This window comes from Diadema antillarum, unplaced genomic scaffold (assembly GCF_040938485.1).
Source record: "Diadema antillarum isolate AM-2024a unplaced genomic scaffold, OU_Dant_1.0 seq00000636_RagTag, whole genome shotgun sequence".
NCBI lineage: Eukaryota > Metazoa > Echinodermata > Echinoidea > Diadematoida > Diadematidae > Diadema > Diadema antillarum.
Window position 1 is genome coordinate 180,188 of NW_027271553.1, and position 6,713 is coordinate 186,900.

The following is a 6,713-nucleotide window of genomic DNA, read 5'->3' on the forward strand; positions in this document are numbered from 1 at the left end:
TCAACACGTCCAACCTTTTGAAGCAGAAATAAGACTATAAACCCTTCTAGTACAAATTAAAAGCAAAACAAAACAAAAAACCTTGCGTAGTCCCGTGGCTAAACGTCATACCATGCATCGAACGTTTGATTTGTGTGTTGATCTGACATATTTTGTATATTTACACAGTGTATACATGGATTTCGTTAATTTTGTGACTCCGTAACTACCTAAAACGGTATCAAACAGTTGATGACAACCATCATACAGCTAAACATGACATGTTCAAATCAATGGAAAGTACGCCTGTAAACAGACACAAAAAATGAAGTCTTATCAGTTTGCAATACGCACTGTTCATTATACATAGTGCTCTTACAGGTGTTGGTCAGTCTGCACTCGCGAGAGGAACTAAAGTGTTTTTCATCTACTTACAGAACATCCACTTAAAAATGTTAATGGCTTTGGGTCTGAACACGTTACATATCCCACTGTTAGAGTTTCAAGTAACAAATGAAAAACAAGAAAGTTTATTATGTTACGTCAGAGACGCAACAGACTGTCAAAACATTCTCCCGGCAATATTCATACATTCTTATATCTCATGAATTTGTTTGCAAACTCACCGTCTGACAACGGCGTAAACCATCACGATTCCCACAAGTATACCCAAGGCCACGGTCGAATACAGGTATATATCGTGATCTGTTGAAGATAGTTATGGTATACATTATATCTTTCATGCATACGCCTACACCCACACATACAGACACGCACATACACATGCACACGCAAGTGTGTGTGTGTGTGTTTGTGTGTGTGCGTTTACGGGGTGTATATGGCCTACATTCATGACAGAAAATATATGTAGCTATGCCTATGCACGAGCTTGTTTAAAACATAGTAGACGCACAATTTGCAGTCACAAGTGTATACCTTTATGCCAACTTTCTTCGTCGAAATTACGATTTATCCATGTCTTTGGCAGACTGTTCTCATTACGAAATATAAGATATGCTTCTGGATACTCGCGCGCACTGTTTTAAGTGCAGAAAAATAATTAAATATTTTTTTCACAATTTTTCTTTATCAAATAAGATTAACTTTTGCAATTTTTCAATTGTTGATTTCTTAGTATAATTATGTAAACTCTTTCATTTTTACCTCTGACACTGCTTTCACCTCACATTTTAACCTCTAACATTTATACCTCTGACATATTCACTACTGACATTTTTACCTCTGACGTTTTCCCCTGAAACGTATACCTCTGATATTTTTGCCTTTTATATTGTTACCTCTGATATTTTTACTTCTTACATTTTTACTTCTGAAAATTACCTCGGACATAATATCTACCCCTAAAATTTTCACCTCTGATATCTTCACTTCTGACATTTTTACCCTGATATTTTTACCTCTGGCATTATTACCGCGGACATCTTTACTTTTGACACTTTTACCTCTGGCATTATTACCCTGATATTTTTACCTCTGGCATTATTACCGCGGACATCTTTACTTTTGACACTTTTACCTCTGGCATTATTACCGCGGACATCTTTACTTTACTTATGACACTTTTACCTCTGACATTCATACCTGGCACAAAAGCAAACAAGGCAAAACAATAAGAAAAGATGTCACTTTGATACGCTCGGCCCTATCACTTTACCGACTTAAACTCGGTCATATCCCTTAACCGACTTAAACTCGGTCCTATTCCTACACCGACTTATCAACGATGAATCCTTGGGGAGGTAGATTATTTTCTTTCTTTAGTTATAGGGTAGTGCGAAGATGGTCTTCTTCAAATATTTTGAATCAACCACATTTTTAAGGGTGCACTTTCTAATTTTTCTTATTGACTCCATATCAACGGCAGTGAAGGTAACTCGGGAATGGTCTCTCATTTGCAAGCATTCTCATCTTACTGATGTTAAATCACTTACGGCTGTCAGAACTTTCGTTGCCTCTCCCGCCAAGATCACATGAGGTTACTCTCGTTTGGTAGATTACTTCGTGTGCAAGAACAAGAACGAAATTAATCAAATATTTGAGACACTTCACGAAAACAAAACCATGCATTGAGATGATAAACGAATGGTTATTATCTTCAGCAATAATTTCTCAGAACGTCTGGACACACAATAAATCTGTTTTGTGTATGGGTATGATTTATACGAGAGCTTGTTCTTCGTAGCCTTAAATTCGTCAATTTCACGTTTAAAATTACAGTGATGATGTTTCGATTGACTTAAGGGCAATTATTTATCTCATGTTCACATTCGGTTCACGTGCATGTCAACAGTTGCTCTCACTCCTCTTTAGAATATCTTTCAGCTATACGGAAATTAACTTCAAAGCTCACGAACATTTATTTGATACATGAACCTACAATATGGAAACCCTTTTTTCAATCAGGAGGTCTGAAAACGGATGTTGCTCGCTAAAAATCAGAAACGTCTGTTAAGACCATATTGAAGTCCCTTCAGACATAAGTATCAATGTTAGAATTATACAAAAAATAACTTTGATAGACAGAAATCTCGTCTTTCTTTTCTGCTCCCTCTCCTTTCTAGAATGATCTATAACGTTTTGTATATAAACTCATGCTTTTCTGTGAATCATGCACTCATTTACGTCATCATATTGAATGTCAGGCGAACCTTTCAAGGCATGTTTTTTTTTCCCTTTTTATCATTCAATCCGTTTGTACATTATATTCTAATGCATGATATATTTGCAATACGCAACATACTTCTTTGACGACAACATTGACGACAACATTGATGAATCTTTATGAATTGAAAGAAAATTATTTAATAAGTGGTTCCTATTCTTACCCACATAAATCCAGTCAGATATCTTATGATTATAACCTTGACTGATGTCGTAGAAGCGCAGAATCATAACGTTAATGATGCAGGCTTTAGATTTTTAATATCGGTAGATGATATCCACCCTTTCAACTCACATAAGGTATGTCATTTGCTAATTGCGAAAAGCACTCAAATATTTTATGTGAGCATGAAATGAACGTCCACCATAATACAAATCAATCATATAGGTCTGCTCATTACAGTAGTTATTGTAAAATGCATATCATGTGACGGCCTGCGCCACTTTAAACGTAATACAAAATTGCAATAAAATATTTATCACTATACAAAGCATTTTATGCCTTGAATAATATATCTTTGGTGACTCACTTTGGTGAACAGAGGCTGCCTTGGAACCTCCACAAAACTCTGTTAAATCACCCGAGCAGGGAACACCGCAAACATCTGCGCTTAGTGTTCTTATACACGAATATTCACAGGAACATGAACAGCTCGATCCGTTGTGAATGGCGGCAAACTTGAATTCGCGACTTCTGCAAATCTGGATACATTCAGGGACTGCAGGTGTATTGTAAACTTTGGTTTCCCTGCCCTTTAAAACACAGCTTAGATCAAGGCAGCCAATATCCTTGGTTCCTATTGAAACACAGAGAAAAATTAACAAGAACTGTCTTTAGAGCAGCTTCATAATGCGATGTCACAGCTGGAATATCTCAATGGCTGTCCTGCTTTGAACCTAAGGGCAAAATATTTTATGAGATGGATCGAGGAATTGCTTTACTGTGGATTATATATGTATTGATGATGTGGCATTATGTCATTAAGACTGAATGTATGGCTTTAAGACTAAAAGGTTACTTTCTGCTCATTTCCCTCAAATACATTGTTCAAATCAAAACAAAACGAAACAAAACAAAAAGGTCACCGACGTGACTTAAGAATCCAGCAATGTTTCGGGAATGATGATTCTCTTTTTCAGGAACGTCACTGCATGCCCCGGTGACGGAGAGGCGGTTAAGCATGCCCTTGGGAAATCGTCAGACTAAGTTTTAGTGATAACAGAAGTTGTTGACGATGGAGTTGTTCATATTATCAAACAGCATATTAGTTTTTGGATATCAAGAATATGGGCAATCAGCAATCTATATCTTGTTTAACCATTTTATCAAAATCCTCCCTGCCTCGCCGCAATATCTTCCCTGATAGCTACCTGATGAAATATTCTTTCATGATGATGAAACGACAGGCTTTGTTTGCATGAGTGATTTGACTTCAAATCGCATAATATGTCCTGTCTATGTATTTCACCACGACTGCACATTTTATAGCCTTACTCATACGTCCCACGCAAACATACCCAGGAATGCACTTACACAAATACAGTCATGTCTAACTTCCCCTTTTACTGCATACAAAACCGTCACACTCAAGACTCAAAGACTATAGCGGCGACTAATTCCTGCACAAATGACAAAGACATAAATGCAAGGATTCCAAATCTGGATGGCAGCAATCATCGCATTTCTTGCAGCATCTTGACATGTATTAGTGCTTGGTATAACAGTTTATAACAGTAGTCACGTGACAAGTATATAACTATCTGCAAAGGATAATTATCATGTGACACGGTACATTTTCTTGCATGAAACTTGAAGGCGGAAGTGTTGTGGCTCTATATATTATGGCATATAGTAGCAATCATGTGAAGCTTCACTTGAGAGGTACATGCGTGGGGTTCCTAATAGTAATACGGATGAGAGTCTTGGTGTGAAAACGCAAAGCGCCAACAGACAGAAGTAGTCATGTGATATGTGTAGCCCACTATGGACATAATATGTCATATGACACAACAATAACATTGTAAGCTTAAAGCTAAACATATGTACGCGAAAGGACTCAATATTCATCTTCAACCATTTGGACTTTTGCTTGCAATATATCGGAAGCTGTACCAACAAACTTGTCTGGCTGGCGTGATTTGCAATATCGAGTTGTTTTCCAATACTTTGACATCGAAAGTGTGCAATGATAAAAGTCGGTCGAAAAGTCGGTATACCGACATTTATTTTGGAAGCGCCATCCCCGTTCAGCAGCTGTTGTGTAGAACTTTTCTTTCTGTACGTGCATGATCGAATCGTGTTCAAGCAGTATCACTGAATAAGCTGCATGCAATTCACTCTCGCGCGCGATGGATACTGCTATATGGCCATATAATTACCTTGTAATCGATGTAATCGAATGTAAAACAATCAATTCATGATCAAGTATAAGGTTCTGAAACTGCCGCGCGGTGAAACCTTTTTGTAATTATTTTGCATTTTCGTCATGACCCGACGGTAATCGTCTTATCATGGCGTTCTTCACACATTTCCTATATACAAAAGTGTATGCCCTATTATAACCAGAGCAAAAATCGACAGTTCTACAGGAACACGCAAACTTTATATTTCAATTGTATAGTTAAGACGTCAGTGCGTATGCCGCCAACTGCGTGAATTAATGAAATACCCAAGCCCATACCCAATGAATTAAGGCCCATTTACACCAAGCACGGTAGGGACAACGGTCCGGGCTTTTGCCATGGTGCGCCAAAAGGAACTATGTCTGGTTCTGTTACAATATCACTTCCCCTCTAATACTGCAACAAAATTAATCTCCTACTATTAATTTTGTTGCTCTTGTTTTTGACATAAGAATAAAATTTTCGGTGAATTTGTACCGAATTACCTAATCATTTACAGCGTTTCATCATGTACCTTTAATATTTCTATTACTTTGGAGTATTAGTTCCAAGTTCATGGTGTCACTGCCGGCAACCAGGGATAGCCTGGTGGGATGCCGCTGCCCGGAAACCAGTAGATGACATCAGGTTCGAGTCTTTTTCGGACATGCTTGATAAATTACAGATCAGCAGTTGAATTACAAATCTTACAAATTTCATTTATATATAAAGGGAGTTAAACTTAAGAAAATTCACACCTCAACCCTATTTCTTCTTTGCACAAAATTAATTTCTCCTGAGCTTTAAAATTGGGTACAGTTTGATTGAGTGAATGTAAAAGAGTTGCGGCATGCAAAGAACTGAAGCAGGCCTAAGTGCAGAATCAAAACACGAAGTGGAAATGTAACTCCGTTCCATTACAATCCACAGTGAATAGCAACGACCATATTACTTTCTGAAGGTATCTCAACTTATCTATTTTTAGAATCGTTCTTCTTTCTTACCGTTTGCGTGGATTTCTTCAAGAGGTCCTCCTTTTGGAATTGATTCCCCACTTGATCCACTCATCAAGATCATGGAAAACACATATACGAACTCCAGGAGATTCCAAGTATTCATTTCTGAATTTGATAAGTACAACCATTGGGGAAAAAATTCACCATACTTATATGGGCGGGTTATTAACAACCACGCCTCGTATTACAGGAAACACTTACACAGCAAACCCGGGAAGAAACGTATATAGAATAAGAGTGTCACGACTCTCCGTTTAAAGCAGTAAGACGTTAGAGGGTAATATTTCCCAAGATGTACAGTCTCGTGCCTACCTTGCAGGCTTAGTGAAACCAGGAATACTGGTCATAAAGACCACATCAATTACCAATCTTCTATAATAGATGATTACATTATGTCCTATACTGCCCTACCTGTGAACGTTCGAAGCAGAATCAGAGGGTTCATGTTTTCTTGCACGGGAAGGATTATATATCTTTGATAATCATCTTTTTTCTTCTTTTTTTCAAGGGGACTATTGACTGCTACACCTCTCCAGTTTGACCTGAACGTTAAAGTGAAAGGCGAACACTTTGACGATGAAACTACAATATATTCGCACGAATTTATTCTGAACACTATTCCTCGTTTGAATCAGTAATATTCCTCTTGTGATA

General features: G+C 37.6%; 1 long non-coding RNA gene across 1 annotated transcript; it reads right to left on the reverse strand.

The window, feature by feature from the left end:
- Positions 1–625: 625 nt before the first annotated feature.
- Positions 626–3,361, reverse strand: LOC139736315 (uncharacterized). The gene is made up of 3 exons (XR_011711254.1): positions 3,192–3,361; positions 1,932–1,997; positions 626–684 (listed from the first exon to the last, which is right to left on the reverse strand). It is a non-coding gene; the product is annotated as an uncharacterized lncRNA (long non-coding RNA).
- Positions 3,362–6,713: the final 3,352 nt, after the last annotated feature.